This window comes from Crassostrea angulata, chromosome 3 (assembly GCF_025612915.1).
Source record: "Crassostrea angulata isolate pt1a10 chromosome 3, ASM2561291v2, whole genome shotgun sequence".
Taxonomy (NCBI): Eukaryota; Metazoa; Mollusca; class Bivalvia; order Ostreida; family Ostreidae; genus Magallana; species Magallana angulata.
The window spans coordinates 54,971,113-54,990,794 of NC_069113.1; the positions used below are offsets into that span (position 1 = coordinate 54,971,113).

At 36.9% G+C, this 19,682-nt stretch overlaps 1 pseudogene; it reads left to right on the forward strand.

Annotated features, from left to right (window-relative positions):
* Nucleotides 1–870: 870 nt before the first annotated feature.
* On the forward strand, nucleotides 871–19,529 carry LOC128178441 (uncharacterized; annotated as a pseudogene).
* The last annotated feature ends 153 nt before the right edge of the window (nucleotides 19,530–19,682 follow it).

Here is a 19,682-nt window from a genome sequence, read left to right on the forward strand (position 1 = left end):
GTATTTGGTTTATATTGTATAATGTTTGCAAATATTTGGCAAGTGTAAATTTTGTGGATGCAGTCCAGTGATCAAAAACCACAGTTCTTAAACTTATTTACTCGATCTATAAATATTTTTTTGAATTAACGTGTTTCAATTCCTATAAGCATATAAATGTTTAATCTATAACGTAAGTAAATGACCAACAAAATTAAATTCTGCATTAACAAAAATCTTGTCAAATATTGAAATATTGACAAATTATGATGTTGTGATGCACCATATATATGTTTATGTATATTTCGGGGTTTACTCATCTATTTTCAACCAGCTAAGGAACAGCTTTTTCCAAAAAGAATTTTCTAAATTTTATCATAGATTGGTTGGATAATCACAGGATTCATATTTCATATTTTATGTATATTGGTTTTCAAAATTGATTTTAAAAGTGTTGCCCATTGAAACAAATCGTTTTAACAATTTACGACTTTGCTTTAAAAAATTACTACTTTATGATAACAAATTGATATATTTTTTTGAAAAATGTTAATAAGAATTCTGTTGTAGATCTAATGCGCTTTCATAATATACCCTGAATTAACCTTTGATTTTTTTTTTACCATTATCGATTTTATTAGTGAATATAAAGTTTAAAACCAATGAACGTATAGATTTTATATTTGACTACAAGTACCTATAGATTCGAAGAAAAAGACTATAAACACGAAGCACAATTTTTACTGCGAAACTGAAAGGGTCAAATAAAACCACGTGGTCTAAATTTAAATGACAACATTCGCAGGGGTGAGTGAGCCCTTGTGTAAATAAACATGGACCCGTAAAAAATAATAGTCTATAACAACGAAAGTGCCCATTTCTCTGCATTACCTGAGTTTTGTGGGCTACCTCTACAATAGATATTATATAGAGCATTTTAAACTTTAAGATTAGTCAGATGAATTGCAGTAACGATATACAATCCTGGTATATTTAGTTTCGTAAAATTGTTGAAAGTTTTTTATTTACAAGTAACAATTTGAAATATTATACGGAGTACCTCGGCATTCTTCCAAAATTTGAGGCATTCATTCGATTTAACAAGGAAGTGTATTTGACATTTCGAAACTGGAAAAAAAATCATTACAGCAAAAAGCTTTTTTTGTGTATTGTCTTTTCACGGACCAAGCCATGTATAAGAAGAAGAGGAGCTAAAGTTAACAACAGAAAGTCTTTGGAAAAATGGCGAACTCATTGGTGCCCTCCCAGCAGCTTCCAGATTCTGTCCTTCTCCACGCTTTCTCATTTCTGGACGGACTTTCTCTCGTCAGGGCATCCTCTGTCTGTCAGGTACCTCTGTTTGTTCAGTTTCAACAGTCATAACTGTAAAAATATCCAGAGTGTTCCGAGTCCATTATTTTTTAAGCGAATGTTGGCATTTTTTGTTTTAGTTAAAAACAAAAGTGTATGGGGAAGCCTGGGCTATGTGATCTTGCTAACCTTTTTTTATCAATCCACAGCAATGGTACAAAGTGGCGAATGATGAAGTCCTGTGGCAAAACCTCGTGCATCAGAAAATACAGAAACACGCCCCTCTCCCCGCGGACAAACACAGTTGGAGGGAAGAGTACAAACGACTCGCCTATCATATCCCATCATACCTTGCTCAGGATGTGACTGGACATGAAGATAGGATAGTATTTCTGACATTTTCTCCCAGTGGAAAGTATCTTGCATCAGTAGGAGAAGATGGAACTTGCAGGGTTTGACCATCACTTCATTCTTAATTACCCATAGTTACATGCACGAAGTTAATGATAGTTTTCTAATAAAATTTTAAAAGATCATCCATCGATATATTAGAGTTCCAATTTCAGGTTTGGAATTATGGCCGTACAATAACCCTGCAATATACTGTGGGTCCATTCTCCAACCCCCCACTACAGACAAATTTTTGTGAATTCAACGAATCAGAGACGTTACTACTGATTGCAGGACTTAACGATTTTGATTTTGAGCAAATGTTTGTTACAGTTTTCTCTGTACCAGGTAAGTAAGCCCCTTCTAGCTTGTCAGGTTCAATACAAAACTTAAGCATGTGATGTCTACGGGAATTTTGTATTGCAACAGACCCGGGTGTAATGATGGAAAATTGTGCGAGGTATTTTGAGTGACTTCCGAATGAAAAAAAGATTTGAACATTCTACAACATCTATGTAGTTTTTGGAAATCAAGTCTTCCAACAATCTATTGGTATTTTCACCTTGTAAAATGTATATTTTACATGTTGCGAACATTTTCTATAGTTTTAGCTTGTTGGTAAATTAACGTTATTTACTCTTCTTGATTATCGTGAAATTCCTCCTGACTGTGATGTAATAGATGTAAATTAATATCTATTAAACGTCTTAACTGTAACAAAGAAATAGGACATCAAAGTAATGAAATGTAGCTTTAGAAAATATACTTGTACTTATTAGAAAGGCAGGATTGAAGGACAATGGTTTCAGCTAACAAATGTGTGTTTGACACTTATAGAGTTAATGCAATTACATAACAATTAGCGGATTAACGAAGTTGATTAAATGGGCGTTTACCTAGGCGATGGTCAGTTTAAGGATAAAGATATATTCTCTGATTGGATGATTTATACATGTCAATTATTTTGATGGTAGTAAAATATTATTATATGTTTTATAGATGATTCTAAGTTACATATAGTTAAAAAAGAGAAGAGAGACAGAGTTCGATAGTTAGAGGTTAAGAGTCAAGATACAAATCGTCCGTCTAATCCGTTACGAGTTCCCTCACTGTCATATGTAGGTTAACATTAAGTTAGAATTATTAATAAGCGAGTTTCCCCTTTTAATATGTACGGAGTGGAGAGTAACTGTTTATATGATTGTGTTAATAACTGGAATAAATGTGGAAAATACAGCGAGTGTTGAGCTAATTCCCTAGTAATCGCCCGGTACGGAAAATACCCCATACGGTACAAATCCCGGTGGTTATAAATGGTGTTAGAATCCGGCGTATCAACTTTTTAGCTTGATACACGATCCCATGAAGTACCTCTCAGCTAAATTCCCCAAATGGACTCGTACCAATGCTCGTATGGACCAGCGTGGACCACGCCTGTGAGTTACCCGACGCAGTACTTCGTATATAAGGAGAATCCCGCCTGTAGAAGATGGGGACTTGTTCACCATTTAAGGTATTGTGTTGCAAGATCTTCTATGTGTTTTAACTGCGGAAAGAATGGACATTTTGCGCGGATGTGCAAGACACAGAAAATTAACCGCCGAAGTGACGTTCACACCATTAAAGTAGTAGAGACTCAGAGAACAGATCGCGCGACACAAACAGAAAAAAGAAAATCGGAGAGGAAATTTCAACGCGACAGAGAACGGATCAGAGTTTTCAACGAAAAAACGCTTACTACTAGCAGAACTTCCGTTTTCCAGGATTAAAGACTATCAATTCTTTGAAGATCTTATTAAGAATTAACTAGGTGATGCAAAGCAGAAAATAAGCGTTTTGCGTGAAGATATTGACCACCAAACTGCAAAAGCAAAGTTCTTCGAAAACCGCCATTTTGTAGTGCTGGCTGAGTTACAGAAACGAGACAAAGAAATTCAGTAGCTGGAAGAACAATTACGACACCTAAGTAGCACGCTACGTGACAGAGAAGAAGAACTAAAGGAAAAGACAAAGACAACTGATTCAAGGGGACACTTTCGTAAAGCTGCGGTGAATTCGACCCATGCTCACAGACGGTTCGAGTCTAAAAGCAATTGGAAATATGATCTACCTAGTTCCAGAATGGGCCGAGGAGGAACAAATACCAGGTTCCACAGCAATACGTTTCTTCGGAACACGGGGACGTGTTCATCGGGAGGAAGAGGCAAATATCACCGTGTGAAATGTTCCCGTTGGACATGACACATTTTCCCCTGTCACTGGCGTTGAATGACTTTGACTCGGACACCCTTAATTGACTCACAGTTTATCTTAGTAATCCGTTAATTAAAGTAACTCTCTATATTTACTTTTCTATTATTGTTGGAGAGCGACGGACAAGGCGCTCGTACCACCGACTCCCGACCTCGCGGAATAGTGTAATAAGTTTGTGGAGTATTAATAAACTTTGTAAAACGAATACCGATCGACTTATACATTTTCCGTGGGTCACAAGAGGTTAAAAGTCAAGATACAAATCGTCCGTCTAATCCGTTACGTTTTCCCTCACTGTCATATGTAGGTTAACATTAAGTTAGAACTATTAATAAGCGAGTTTCCCCTTTTTAATATGTACGGAGTGGAGAGTAACTGTTTATATGATTGTGTTGATTACTGGAATAAATGTGGAAAATACAGCGAGTGTTGAGCTAATTCCCTAGTAATCGTCCGGTACGTCCGGTACGGAAAATACCCCATATGGTACAAATCCCGGCGGTTATAATATTCCCATGGGTACCAATTGTGCCCCATTGTTAGCAGATCTATTTTTGTATTCGTATGAAGCAAAATTTATTAAAAAAAACTTGTATGTGAAAAAAATAAATCACTCGCTATGGCCTTCAACATTCAGGTATATCGATGACGTATTATTAATTAAGTAAAGGTTACATGCCGAAAACTGTCCATTCTGTGAGAAGAAAGAACTATTGGAGGGCCGTTAGGCCCGACAATAGTTCTTTTTTCTCACAGAATGGACATTTTGAGGCTTGTAACCTACTTAAAACATTTATTTCATTGTCTTCTTATTGGACTGTCTCAGGTTAAAAAAAATTACTCTATTGTGTTTAGAATGTACTCCCTTGGAAAAGTTTCTCTTTTCAAATGACAATGAAGTAAACATCCATTGTATTGAATCTGTCATTATCTTCTTATTGGACTCTCTCAGGTAAATGGGTTTTTTTTTCTCAATAAAGTGAATAGAATTCATTCAATTGTTAACTTAGTGGACAGTTACAGGTAAGTTCTTTAACACGAGTACAAAAAGCGTGCGATTCGAATATCACTTCGTTGTAAATTTTCCTGCTATAAGGATGTCCTCGTCAGATGGAGAGAGTGTTTTTTAAACACAAAATAAGTTCAGAGAAGTTGATGAAGAAGAACAGAACACAGATGGCATTCTTAGTGATATTTTGGATTTAGAAAAAGAAAATACGAAAAATTCAACCAAATTTTGACCTCAGAGTAGACGTTTTTTTCGGATATTTCTGTGAGGAGCTAGTTAAGGCCAGCCAAGACATCAAGGAAAAAGAAAACACTGAGAGGTTTCCACAGCTCGTATAAAAGAACGAATGAAGTCCTACAGCAAAAAGTCAGTAAGATTATTCATGGTGAAAAGGATGAGAAAATTAAATGTGACGGAGATGCAAAGAAAGCAAAAACCGTAAATATATGTGATTTCACTTGATGTGCACCTGGTGCAAGTGAAATTGAAATCAATTTAGGAAGTGTTTATTTCAAATTTAAATTTTGAATTTGGAATTCTGTACCTCAATCATTCGTGAATAACAAATATTTCTTTTGTATTGGTGTGGTTGTTATTCCAAGTTTTACCTGTAGCTGTCCAATAAGTATTGAATAACTGTCCACTATTTAAATAATGGACAGTTTTTTCAACTTATTGGACGGCTACAGGTAACTTATTGGATTGTTTCTGTTCTTTCAAGCAAAAGAATGTACAAAAATAACAAAGGATGACGTCATAACAATGTTTTAACAATTGTTATTTCTATACTCACGTCGACTCAATATATCCCAGTGAACTTGAAATAAAAAGATACCACAGAGTCTCGTTATCTGTTTCATATTTGGATATTTTACTAGACATGGACATTGATGGTAACCTAACAACAAAACTTTATGATTAACGCGATGACTTCAATTTTTCTACAGTCAACTTTCCTTACTTATGTATCATACATTCATCACCTGCATATGGTGTTTTTGTCTGTCAGTTGATTCGATACGCAAGGGCATCCTCTTCGTATGAACAGTTTCTAAGACGAAGCAAGCTACTGACAAACAAGTTGATATTACAGGACTATCAACAGTCTCGCTTGAAGTCATCTTTTCGTAAGTTCTATGGTCGATACAACGACCTTGTCAGCAAATACAATTTTCCACTGTATCGCATGCTGACTGACGTTTTTTATACTAATTGTTAGACCATAATTAATCACCTAATTGTCTACGGACTTCTCCGATTTTTTTTTCAATATTACGGCAAAGAGCACACGACGGGTGTGACCGGTCAGCAGAGGATGCTCAATCCTCCTAGGCACCTGATCCTACCTCTATCTTTTTGGAGGTCCGTGTTGCTCTGCTTTGAATTTGTATTTCGTTTTATGGATTTTTGAGATGGTTACGGTTTGTTGTTGTCATTTTTTCACAAGAAAAATCTCCGTTAGAAATCAATTTTCGTTTCTGTGAATTTCTCGGAGTGAAAAATGATGTGTGAATGAAATTATCTAGGATATTTTCCCTTTCATCTATTTTTATTGCACCTTTTTCACAGGTACGTGTATTTTAATGAACAATTGTCCAAACGCGATGCACAGATATCTTGGACTGACTATAGATATGGACTCAGTTTTTATTCAATTCCAGTGGAGGAAAATCTGATATTAGATTATTCTGAGACAAATTTGAGATTATTTTATTGATAGCTACAAAGTTGACAGTATCAAATTCTGTGCATTTCTATCCAATGAATCATCTTCAGATTTCATGTTACAATACGCTGTCAAAGGAGAGTACACAAACTTCAGAGGAGCCTGGCTGAATGACACGCATTTCCTTGTTGCAAAACGATTCTTTACGGATAGAACACACTTTAAGCTGGAGGCACATGAGGTGGGTGAATTTAACCATCATTCATTCCAAATCAGACCCACTCATATATTATCATTGCTGTTTTTGGGATATCGTATTACGAAAACAAACAAGAGATGGGATTTTTTAATCCAGATTTTTAAAACATGTAAATACAGGCAAATATCTGAGGAGAATAATTGTCAGATTATTGAATATTATACATGTAAAACCTGCTTGTGTTACGTTCACTTTTGAACAGTACGCATCCCCGAAAGTTTGGGGGAAAATAAAGAAAACCAACCCATTGTTCCTATTTTTAGTATGCACCCAAAGAATAACGACAATTTCGATGGAGATTTTTGTAATGTCACAAACATTGTTTTATTTTGAACAGATTTATCAATTATTGTAACGAAAGGAACGATTTTGTATAAAGCTCTTCCAATTTTCCAATTCCACATATAACATTTGTAATGAAATGCCAACAGTTATATATATTTTACATTGATTAATAAATGATTCTTAAAATCTATATTTTCAGGTTAAATTGACATCCAAAAATAAAAAAAGAAATTTAAAAAAGCTCTTCAAGAAGTGCAAAATTAAAGGGAAGGGTGTTCTTGTTACTCATTCCTTTCCTTCTAGAAATGACTTTATTCGAGTGATCAACCCCAGGAAGTGGGGGGATCTAAGGCAGTATCACCCTAACCTAGATCAGGTTGAAATGGAACCTTTAGGTAATGACAACAGTCAGCCAGGGGGAGGACAAAGAAAGCAACAGCAGGGGAAGCCTGACACAGACTCCTCAGAGAGACAAACAAAGCAACAGCAGGGGAAGCCTGACACAGACTCCTCAGAGAGACAAACAAAGCAACAACAGGGGAAGCCTGACACAGACTCCTCAGAGAGACAAACAAAGCAACAGCAGGGGAAGCCTGACATAGACTCCTCAGAGAGACAAACAAAGCAACAGCAGGGGAAGCCTGACACAGACTCCTCAGAGAGACAAACAAAGCAACAACAGGGGAAGCCTGACACAGACTCCTCAGAGAGACAAACAAAGCAACAGCAGGGGAAGCCTGACACAGACTCATCAGAGAGACAAAGAAAGCAACAGCAGGGGAAGCCTGACACAGACTCCTCAGAGAGACAAAGAAAGCAACAACAGGGGAAGCCTGACACAGACTCCTCAGAGAGACAAACAAAGCAACAGCAGGGGAAGCCTGACACAGACTCATCAGAGAGACAAAGAAAGCAACAACAGGGGAAGCCTGACACAGACTCCTCAGAGAGACAAACAAAGCAACAGCAGGGGAAGCCTGACACAGACTCCTCAGAGAGACAAACAAAGCAACAGCAGGGGAAGCCTGACATAGACTCCTCAGAGAGACAAACAAAGCAACAACAGGGGAAGCCTGACATAGACTCATCAGAGAGACAAAGAAAGCAACAGCAGGGGAAGCCTGACACAGACTCCTCAGAGAGACAAACAAAGCAACAGCAGGGGAAGCCTGACACAGACTCCTCAGAGAGACAAACAAAGCAACAGCAGGGGAAGCCTGACACAGACTCCTCAGAGAGACAAACAAAGCAACAACAGTATAAACCTGACATAGACACCTCAGACAGAGAGTCAGAGGATGAGCAACTTGACGGAGAGAATTCCAAAAGGGATGATCATCAAGTGGATGAAGACTCAAGTGACGAAGACGATTAAAGTGATGAGGATGAGCTTAATGAATCTGATATTGAGAGTGCCATGAGAGAACCAATGTTGTATTATAAAATGGTCCGTAGCACGTGGTTTAAGAAAAACCGGTGGCAGCAGACGAGGAAACATGTTCCACCAATGAAGGACGAGAGCTCCCGGCCCTACCCTCAGGTTCTGATGCAGATTCAGTCACAGGGAGGGAAGATAGTCACAATGGTCCGTGACTCAGACTGCGGAGAGAAGTTTGAAATTGTATTCTTTTCTATAAAAGACGACGAAGAAGTGTGTGCAGCACCGTTCAAAGTTCTCAAAGTGGATGCTAAGATCATTGGTCTGAGAGTGAGCCACGATCAGAGGTAAATAACAGTGAATAATTTAAAACTATAGCCATGATCAGATGTACAGTTTAAATTTTACATATAAATATATATAAATTTTTATTCGTGTTGTTAAGATCAGGTGTTGTGGTTCACGTGGGCGATGTTGCCAAATGACATGTATTTGCTACAGGTACCTGGTTTACTCCTGTCGTAACCAAATAGAGGACGATGAAGATGATAGTGGCGATGATAGTGACGATGTCGATGGTAGTGACGATGATAGCGACGATGACGATGACTGGACCTTTCAGAGTGACATTCTCACCGTCGTGTATGACCTGATTCTAGATCAATGTTTAGAGAATGTTTACCTGAGATGTAACGCCCGCTTCACGAACCATCTTGGCGTTTTCTTTCCCGACCTCAGCCAAGATTTCGTGGCCACGTAAGTCTTTAGTTTGAATTCTTCATCCTTTAAAACTTCTTCTTATTCTTCGAATGTTATGTTTGATGCTCTGCTTTTTCCATTTTTTTTTGCCCTTATATATTTGCTTAATGTTTCATAATTAGAGGTCTTTACAGTTACATCTCACTACGAATATCTAGGACTCGTAGTCTTTTTAGCTCACCTGAGCTGAAAGCTCAAGTGAGCTTTTCTGATCAAAATTTGTTCGTTGTCTGTCGTCGTTGGCGTTGTCGTCGACGTTGCCGTTGGAGTTGTTGTAAACTTTTCACATTTTCATCTTCTTCTCCAGAACCACTGGTCAGATTTCAACTAAACTTGGCACTAAGCATCACTTGGTGAATGGGATTCAAGTTTTTTCAAACGAAGGGCCACAACCTCTTTAAAGGGGAGATAATTTAGAATTATTGAAAATTTGTTGGCATTTTTCGGGTAAAAAGCAGTAAATTGTGTGAAAGCATGAGTCGTGCAGAATAAATTTGATCAAACCATGAATCCGTAGAGAAAATTAAGGCAATAAAGTGGGGGGGGGGGGGTGTTATGTAGGAATAGAGAAAAATATTCTTTCAGGTACAACAACAAAGGGGCTTGATATTTACCCCAAAAATATGTGGATAAAAATCGGCAGGTTTAAAAAAAAAATTGAGCAAGATCTACTTTACTTAGTTGTCAAGATATTTTGATTTTTATACTGTAATATAGTTTGATCAGAATTAAGGCAATTATTGCTCGGGTGAGCGATGTGGCCCCTTGGCCTCTTGTAATGTTATCTATAAATTGGCGTCAGGATATATTGCAGAAAGATTAAAACTTTTCCTAGATAATTTGATATATGTGCATATATCATATATCTAAAATCAAAGACTTTTACTAGTATTTAAATTCAAATTCCAATGAAGGAATATAATTTACCATGAAGAACCTACAGACAGACAGACAGACATTCTTTATTTCCTCTATAAGTTAGAGATTAAATCCATCAAACAAGTGTTTGGTGCAATGTGTTTACAATAAATAGTGCTGAAATTTCAAGTATAAAAGTATCACGAACACATATATACAATTACTTATATACAGAACACAATCAATGTTCAAATATCATGGAGTGTTCATCTTGAATCGCACATATTTTAAACAAAAAAAACGTTACAAGAGTGCTCGCATGTCCTTTATCATCACTGTGATGCCTTCCGAAACTGAAAGCATATAGCTTGCCCACTCCTCCTCTGGAATGACGTCGTCGTCCTTCGATCCGAGAATAGTACCAACTATTACGCTGTCCGAGTTGTATGTCAACTTGACATATGTATTTACAGTCAACGAATTTACTATAAGATGCATAAGATACTCGCGACTTTTATATAGGACAGGACAGTCTAGAATAAAATGCTGTACTATATCGTTTACTTTCCTTTTACAGAGCTTACACGACACTTCCTCTGTTTCATATGTAAAAGAAAAGTTGATTAATTCAAATAATTTCCAAGTATATTCCGGATGCTGAAGGCTCAATGACCAGAGTGGATGAGGTTCAATATATTTATGCACTTCGGCAAAGCGACTAAGTTCTGGTCGACTTTTCAAAGATTCTCTCCATTTGTCCTGAGAAGAAATACGAATGAGAGTGTCGATGTATTGGTTCCAACTTGACTTTGAAGGTGTTTCCCTGTTACGGAGATAATCATGGAAGAAGTAATCAATTTTATAGTTTTTCATGGTTCTATAGATACAATTAACGAACCCACGTTTCTTTTGGGGCGTGTCTACCGAGTATGTACACAATCTTGCAATGAACAATTTTTTAAAAAACAACGAGTAACTAGATCTGCAGAGCCGATTCCAGAAAAGTAGTTGAAGTTTTTGAACCGTCTTTTCCATTTTGATAAGACCTAGTGAGTAAATAGTGCACGCAGAGGGAGATTGCTGATCAAAACCTTGAATCCTGCGTGCAGCAAATCTTTGTAAGATTTCAAGGTTTTCCAAAGATTTTTTAGATATATCTGTCCATAATTCACAGCCATAAAGGACTGCTGGTGCAACAACAGTTTTCCACATTTTGCAGCTCAGGATCGGGTTCATGCCATGCTTGTGCACTCCTATGTTTATAAGAGAGTTCATTATTTTTCGCCCTTTACAGCATGAACGCGAAATGGCACTTGCACATGAAAGTTTGTTAGTAATTGTCACCCCGGCGTAAATGTTTTCGTCTGTGATATCAATAGGCGAGTTTTTGTTCCCTAAGAGGAATATGTTTTCAGTGGCAGGTTTTCTACGGTTGCGTTTGGACGTAAAATATATAATGCAGCTTTTCAAAGGGTTATATTTCAACCGCCATTTTGACGCATAATCAACTACGACATTTAGTTGCTTTTGCATTGTAGTTTGAGTATTTGATATAAGTGATGTGTCATCGGCGAGAATAACACAAGGAACATGTAGATCGCAAATATGTGGACCAATGTTGAGACGATCTAGCTCAAGAATGAGGCCATCTATCATTAAGAGAAAGAACCAAGAGGAAAGAACCCTGCCTTGTCCAACTCCTTGTCTCATGGTATAATTGCTTGACATTTTCCCCTCGTAAAAAATACAGGAAGTCATATTCTGAAATGAGTCAACAAGCAAGCGCCATCCTTTTCCATTTATCCCAATATGAAACAGTTTGTAGAATAAGCCGGCGTGCCACATACTGTTAAAAGCTTTTTCGTTATCTAAAAAAGCTACATAAACATCCGAGTCTCTTTCTAGATAATGATTTACAGTTTCAGATAAGACAAACGCTGCCGTTATACTGCCACACCCTGGTCTAAACCCTTGCTGCAGAGGGTGCGGAAATGCTATTTCACTGCTGTAGTTCTGCAATCTAGTGTACAATATATTTTCAAAGAGTTTCTGCAGGATGGACATAAGAGTTATGTCGCGATAGCTGTTCATATCTAGTTTGTCTTTATTGCCTCCTTTGAAGAGTGTTATGGTAACTCCTCTTTTGAATTGTTGTGGATAACATTCTGCATCCATAATTGCATTGAACAATTTTACTAGATGGATAAGTAAGATATCTTGAGTGATCTTGATGTGTTCTGTTACAATTCCATCGAAGCCTGGAGCTTTTCCATTCTTCATTTTTTGTAGAGCAGCTACAACTTCATTTTCGTTAATTTGTGTTTTACTGATTTCATCACAGTTTCCCATTGAGAGCGAGTGCATTTTGGAGACATCATGACAAATTGCATTCGCAAATTCTACATCAAATGAGGGGTCTTGCTTTATTTGGGCTAGCCCTTTGTAATGTTCGTACCAAGCGTGCCTGATGATATCAGGATCACGAACAATTTTACCATCGACACGAAGTTCATTTGATGTCCACGATTTTTTATTGCGTCTTTTTAACGAGCGATAAAATAGCCCTAAGTCCAGTTCAGCTGTTTCTTTGAGTCGAATGAATTCTTCTTGTTCGAATTGTCTTTGTGCTCGTTTCAGAGCATTTGTGAACTCACGTTTGGCCCGCTTATAATCTCTGTATGACGCATACCGCATGCCTCTAGGTTTACCATCGAGTATCCAAGTATTTCTTTTCTGCCTATTAACAGCGTGCAATTCTTTCACATTTCCACTCTTCCAGTAAGGTTTCAGGAACGGTCGAAAACGCTTCCTTGGTAGCGCAAGTTCTGCTGCGTGCACCAAGGAATAAGATAGTTTAGTAATATACTCCTCGATATCCGCAACAGTAGTACCATTAAGAACAATGTTATCCGTAAAGTCACGAACCAACTGCCTATAGGTACAAGCATCATCATCAGACACTTTACGCCAGTTTACACCCATTTCTTTATTGTTCATTTCCGATTTGATGTTAGGAACCTCCTCTAATGAGATATTTAAGAAAATCGGAAGGTGATCGGAGCAGTTGAGGTAATGATCTTTAAGTATGCCTGTCTCCTTAACGAGATCAAGTTTGTCCTCTGAAATAACCACATGATCTATCAAAGATGTCTGTTCTCCGCTATGACCTACGTAGGAGTAGTCTGGACCTATGGTGTCCATCTGACTTGACACTGACATTAGCCTGCGTTCATCTAAAAACTGCTCTAGAACTCTCCCACGTTCGTTCGAATTGACTGGGTTTTTATCTCCATATCCATGCGATAAGTGGGCATTGAAATCACCGAGTATCATCACAGGACCGTTTGCACTATATGTGTCGTAAAGTTTTTCAATATGCTCCAAAGTATGTCTGAATTCATCCACTGTTTGGTTTGTTGACGGTAGAAGTACACCAATTATATGAATATCGACATTTTTGCATTTTGCAACGACAAGGATCACGCGATCGGTACATTCGCGTTCGACTAGATATACAGATAGTTCCTTTCTCCACATGATTGCGACACCTCCAAATCCTATTGAACGGGTTCTGTTTTCCGGCTCAATGGGTATGCGTGTGTCACAAATGCCATATGCTTTAAAATCGGAGTTGATTGAGTCTAGAAAACTGATTTGTTCCGGTAGAAGCCAGTGTTCAACAGCAATAAAAACATCTGTGTCATTTAAAAGTTCTGACAGATACGGTGTTCCATACATGATTCCTCTTACGTTCCCTGACTTTATTCGCAACATGATTTGAATAAAGAAAAACGTGTATATAATCTGTGATAAAAGTTTAGCCATTGTAGGAATGATTATTGTTTTCGCGTGTAGCTTGCGATTGCCACGGTCTAACTAAGATGCCGGATGGCCAAAATCCCTGTTCAAGTCCTCGGCTCGTACGTTCACCCGAAGTGTGTATGTAGGATTCTTTTGCTTCCAAAGTTTAAGAACTGTTATGTGCGTAATGAACACATCGCGGCCCCTTGCGTACTGTTTAATTGCACTAATTATTGATTGAATATCTCCATCTGAATATCTCCATCTGCTTTAACTCTTGACATTAGTAAGCGTTTTACTCGGGATCCTGACTTGACACCACGGAAGACGTATTTTATGTCCTCATTGTCTTTAATGACTTCGCTCGCGTTTGCACATTCGCTTTCGTTCTGAACGCTGTCATTGTTCATCCGAGATGCATGATCCTGACCTGTACTTAATGTTGATCATTACGTATGTGTCGAATTTTGTCTGCGATATGATTTTCTCCACTTTGATCTTAATTGTTTTTATCTAGAAATGACACGACTCTTTCTGTTTGGTCTTTACTTTTTGACTCTTTCACTTCCACATGGAGATTTCTAGAGGGAGATTTGACAGCGTCTGCATATGAACAAGACGGAGAAGTGGGTCGAGTGGAATTACCGATAGTGGAATCAGACAATAGCTTGTTTTGTTGCTCCTTAAGACAAAGTATTTCTTTATCTTTCTGTTGCACTAATGCACGAAGTGCATTTACCTCCCTATTTAATAATTCATTTTGAGACATGCACCTTTCGAACATTTCATTCAGTTTGTCAAGAATTTCTTCTCGAAACCCAACAACAATATTAGCCAACTCCGGAATGTCGATAACGGGTAACTGAGCGAGTTGCACAGGTGAGTGGTTAACGGATCTATTTAAAGGGCTATTGTAAGTTTGGCTGTGTACCGTTTGATCGGCCGTCGGGCTTGACTGCACATCTTCGTTGTGTCCGTAGACTGTTTTGACTGACGTTTGTGAACTGTTTTGGGAATTTCTTATATTATATTCACCAAGCGATTTTGTTCTGTCTCTATAACATAACACTGCTTTTACCTCTGAAGTTTGCACATTACCCTCTATGTAATGAAATAACGTGTATATATCTTCTAAAAGTTTGTCAATTGCTTTGCATTGGCCCGAATTGTTTCGTTTAACTAGTTGTCCTTTTGGTGTGTCAGGTCTACGATCTAACGCTACTTCATAGAGACATTGTCTTACATGTGTTATGTTCTCAGGAGAATCCCTGTATAGAACACCTAAGTTTTGCTTAAACTTGACACGATCAAAACTTCCAAATTTTTGCGCTATTTCTTCATATATAGCAAGAGCACACTCACTGTCACTCTGACTTCGGTTGTCCGCCATGTCTATTTTTTTTCAAACATTTGTTGAATGAGAAAAATCCAAAAACTCTGAGTGGCTAGTACGAACCAATTATAATTGTGCTACTTGATCTAAGTATTTGCTTCTTACCCACACGCTGAAGGAAGCAAGCATGCGTGGAGTCGTCTCTTTCACCCAAAGTTTGTTAGATATTCACCGGAGCTCCCTGCCACAGGTGTAGCGCGGTGGCCGCCATTTTTCAGTATTTTCATTCTTCATCCTTTAAAACTTCTTCTTATTCTTCGAATGTTATGTTTGATGCTCTGCTTTTTCCATTTTTTTTTTGCCCTTATATATTTGCTTAATGTTTCATAATTAGAGGTCTTTACAGTTACATCTCACTACGAATATCTAGGACTCGTAGTCTTTTTAGCTCACCTGAGCTGGAAGCTCAAGTGAGCTTTTCTGATCAAAATTTGTTCGTTGTCTGTCGTCGTTGGCGTTGTCGTCGACGTTGCCGTTGGCGTTGTTGTAAACTTTTCACATTTTCATCTTCTTCTCCAGAACCACTGGTCAGATTTCAACTAAACTTGGCACTAAGCATCACTTGGTGAATGGGATTCAAGTTTTTTCAAACGAAGGGCCACAACCTCTTTAAAGGGGAGATAATTTAGAATTATTGAAAATTTGTTGGCATTTTTCGGGTAAAAAGCAGTAAATTGTGTGAAAGCATGAGTCGTGCAGAATAAATTTGATCAAACCATGAATCCGTAGAGAAAATTAAGGCAATAAAGTGGGGGGGGGGGGTGTTATGTAGGAATAGAGAAAAATATTCTTTCAGGTACAACAACAAAGGGGCTTGATATTTACCCCAAAAATATGTGGATAAAAATCGGCAGGTTTAAAAAAAAAATTGAGCAAGATCTACTTTACTTAGTTGTCAAGATATTTTGATTTTTATACTGTAATATAGTTTGATCAGAATTAAGGCAATTATTGCTCGGGTGAGCGATGTGGCCCCTTGGCCTCTTGTAATGTTATCTATAAATTGGCGTCAGGATATATTGCAGAAAGATTAAAACTTTTCCTAGATAATTTGATATATGTGCATATATCATATATCTAAAATCAAAGACTTTTACTAGTATTTAAATTCAAATTCCAATGAAGGAATATAATTTACCATGAAGAACCTACAGTATTGATTTTTTCCGAATTTACAAAACTTGTTTGTTTTTAATCCTTTTTATATGTGTTAAAAACTGTAAGAGTTGTAAGACTTTTTTGACAAACCATCATCGTTTGAAATACAGTAGAACTAGGAGGGAGTCTGTCATCTGAGCTGAAGCACTAGTATCCACTAGAATTCAAAATTATCAAGAGAGAAACTTCCATCCGACGCAGCTTCGTAATATATCAATTTTTTTTCACTCGGATTTCGTTAGTTTCCTGTCAGATGCCATTCATCAAAAACCAATACTGTTTTAGCACGTTCATAAGCGCGTCCATTACTTTAAAGCAATATGAGCTGCAATTTTCATGCTTAATTTTTTTTTTTTTTACGAAAAATGTTATTTTCTACTAAAATGACAAAAATATCATGGTTTTTAAAGTTCTTTTAACCATATCGTTATTGGAAAAGCCGTAAAAAGCCTTAAATGAAGCAAAATTAAATTATTGTCGTCCTGTACAAAGATTGATCTGCTATATATTTCTTAGAAGAGAAATATTTCTTCCGACGAAAATTAATGATTTTTTCTAATCTTATTTTACATGCAGACTTATCATACTAGCAGGTTTTTGCAGCAAATTAAATTCTAAAAAATACAGTTCATATTGCTTTAACCACTTAATTTTTACAATCTATGTTCTACGATTTGGTCTCGTTCCATCCTTCTCTATATCCTCCATGATTTAAATGTTGATTGATATTTGATAAAGCTTGACATTGTTTTAAAATACACAACCGCAGTGTAGGTTACCTCCCCTTACTTGGATACATATCGCTCTTTGGCATTATCATTATTTTTCAATTTTCAGCAATAAATAAAAAAGTAAAGTAATACTTTATATAATACATTTGTTATTCTAACGTTATTTCACAAACCAGTTTTAAATAAAAAGCAGAGATATTTGGGAATTAGCAATTTTAATTTTTCTAAACTAGACGAAATTAGAAGGGTCAATATACAATGGACATGTAGAAATTCTACAAATTGAACAATATTTTGCAGGTTAGGAAAATTCATCGTATAAAAAGAAAAATTATAACTCAAGAGCATTCAAATTGGAGTTTGAAAATAGCCAATTATACAGATTTTATTACTGCTCTGAGGGCAATTTGGGTTCGACGATTCGACATTCAAATGCAAATTAAACAAAGTTACTCATCTCAGAACGAAATATTGATACAGATAATCTTTGGAGATTGGGAAAATATTATATTAAGAATTTCATTTTAAAAACAACCAACAGATTTTGGATGGATATGTTTCAAAGTTGGTAAAAGGTATATTGTACAAAACGTGAAATTGGCTCGGATTTTTATTATGACCATATATGGTATAATCCTTAAATAACTGTTGGTGGAAGATCAGAACTGTCTAAAAATCTTTATAATTTTTATAATTTAGGAATATTATTTGTTAGTGATCAGATAGATAAAGAGGGCACGTATCGTTTGGTTTCTGTGATCTAGGGGTGACGAGTTCATAGAGTGTCACCTGTGGGACAGACATTATGGTGTGAAGCTGGAGACCAGCATCCTACACAGGAACTGTGGACAGCAGAGTAGCGGACTCAACGCGGTGGCCTTCCACCCCTACGACCAGGAAACCCTCGTCACTGCTGGGGACGATAGACTACTGAAAGTGTGGAGATCCAAAAACAGACAGGCTCAGATAGCAAGGGGGGAATACCTCGTTAAAACCTTGGGCTTGAGAGTGATGGATGACTTTGATCGCGATTTGGCTGAGGGAGATGAGAGGACGTGTGGTAGGATTAGTCCTACTTTTAACCTACTCTTTGATGTGAAGAAAAAATCATCAAAGAAGTGAACATTGTTATGATTTCTACTTTCTACTGCTTTCATTCGTATAAAATGATTGCAATAATCATATTACTCTTTTTATTTTTATAGCATAACGTAGCCAGAGGTTAAATTATAGATCCAGCCCATCGTTGTATTTTCATTTAGTCACGTGGTTTTAAAGGTAGAATGAGCGGGTGGATAAGAGAGTGAGTGAGTGATGTTCTCTAACATATATAATTTTACCTTACCTGTCCTTATGTAAATTATTACGCGAGCAGCTGTCGAGGACGTCATCTCGAATCATCACTACATAGCAAAGGATGGTGGTCAGATGTAGGCTAGTAAGATTCATTTCATTACCTCTTGATATTTATAATTCTATAATTTACAGAACGGTACTGTAATATATACATTTTAGATAGCAGTACAAAACATTTAAGAAAAAAGTGAATTCAGTAAATTGTAAGAATGATTTAGGACTTTTAAAACACAAGAACGGAGTTTCCCCTTCGTTATATGCTCATACCGACGGGTTACATAAAGCGTCCAGAATACGTTTGTGTTGTTTTAACAATTGTATGCTGAAGTTTTTTTAATAAGACGCATTATCATTTTTCTTTTTTCATGATTTATTGTCTTTGTTCCATACATAATATTAGTAAATAAATATGAAATTACATAAATGAATTAAATTATTATAGATTATAAACAAAGGCATTCTTGACTCTCCCTCAAGTACATGTACAAGTATAAGTTTAACCGTCAGCACCAACTTCTAACAGTCAAACCTATTGTGAGTGAGTTAATGGTTTTACTCAGCCTACCGTTAATTTCCTTAAGGTTTTTTTGAAACAGGAACAATTCTACAAACGTCTTGTAGTGGTACTGTGTCTATTCCGTATGGCATAAGCTCTGTCTCCCACTTACTGATTGAGGGTGTAGTTGCATAGGTAGGGACAAAGTGTTCGTAAACAGTGGTCTGGGAGGCAGCTCCCTCCCAAAGCTAAGCATATTTTCTTTACGGCGGCAAAAATTTTAATTTAGTATTAGTTCTAATACATCTTAACACATCAGTAGTCATTATACATTTATGCTTTGTGATTGTTAGTACAGTACAAGCTCTTTATATTGTAAAGTCACCGTCATTTTCGAAAAAAAACCCCAAATTAAATCGAAATTTGATCTTTTCTACAGAAAATCAGATATCTTGGACCAAAAGATCCTCTCTGAAAAATAAACAAAACAATCTAACAGATACCAAATAAATTATAAAAAAGACATCTCAATTTTTTTTTATATATACTTGCAGTTGTACATATAAAGCAATTACGCATACGACTAACAATATGGTTAAA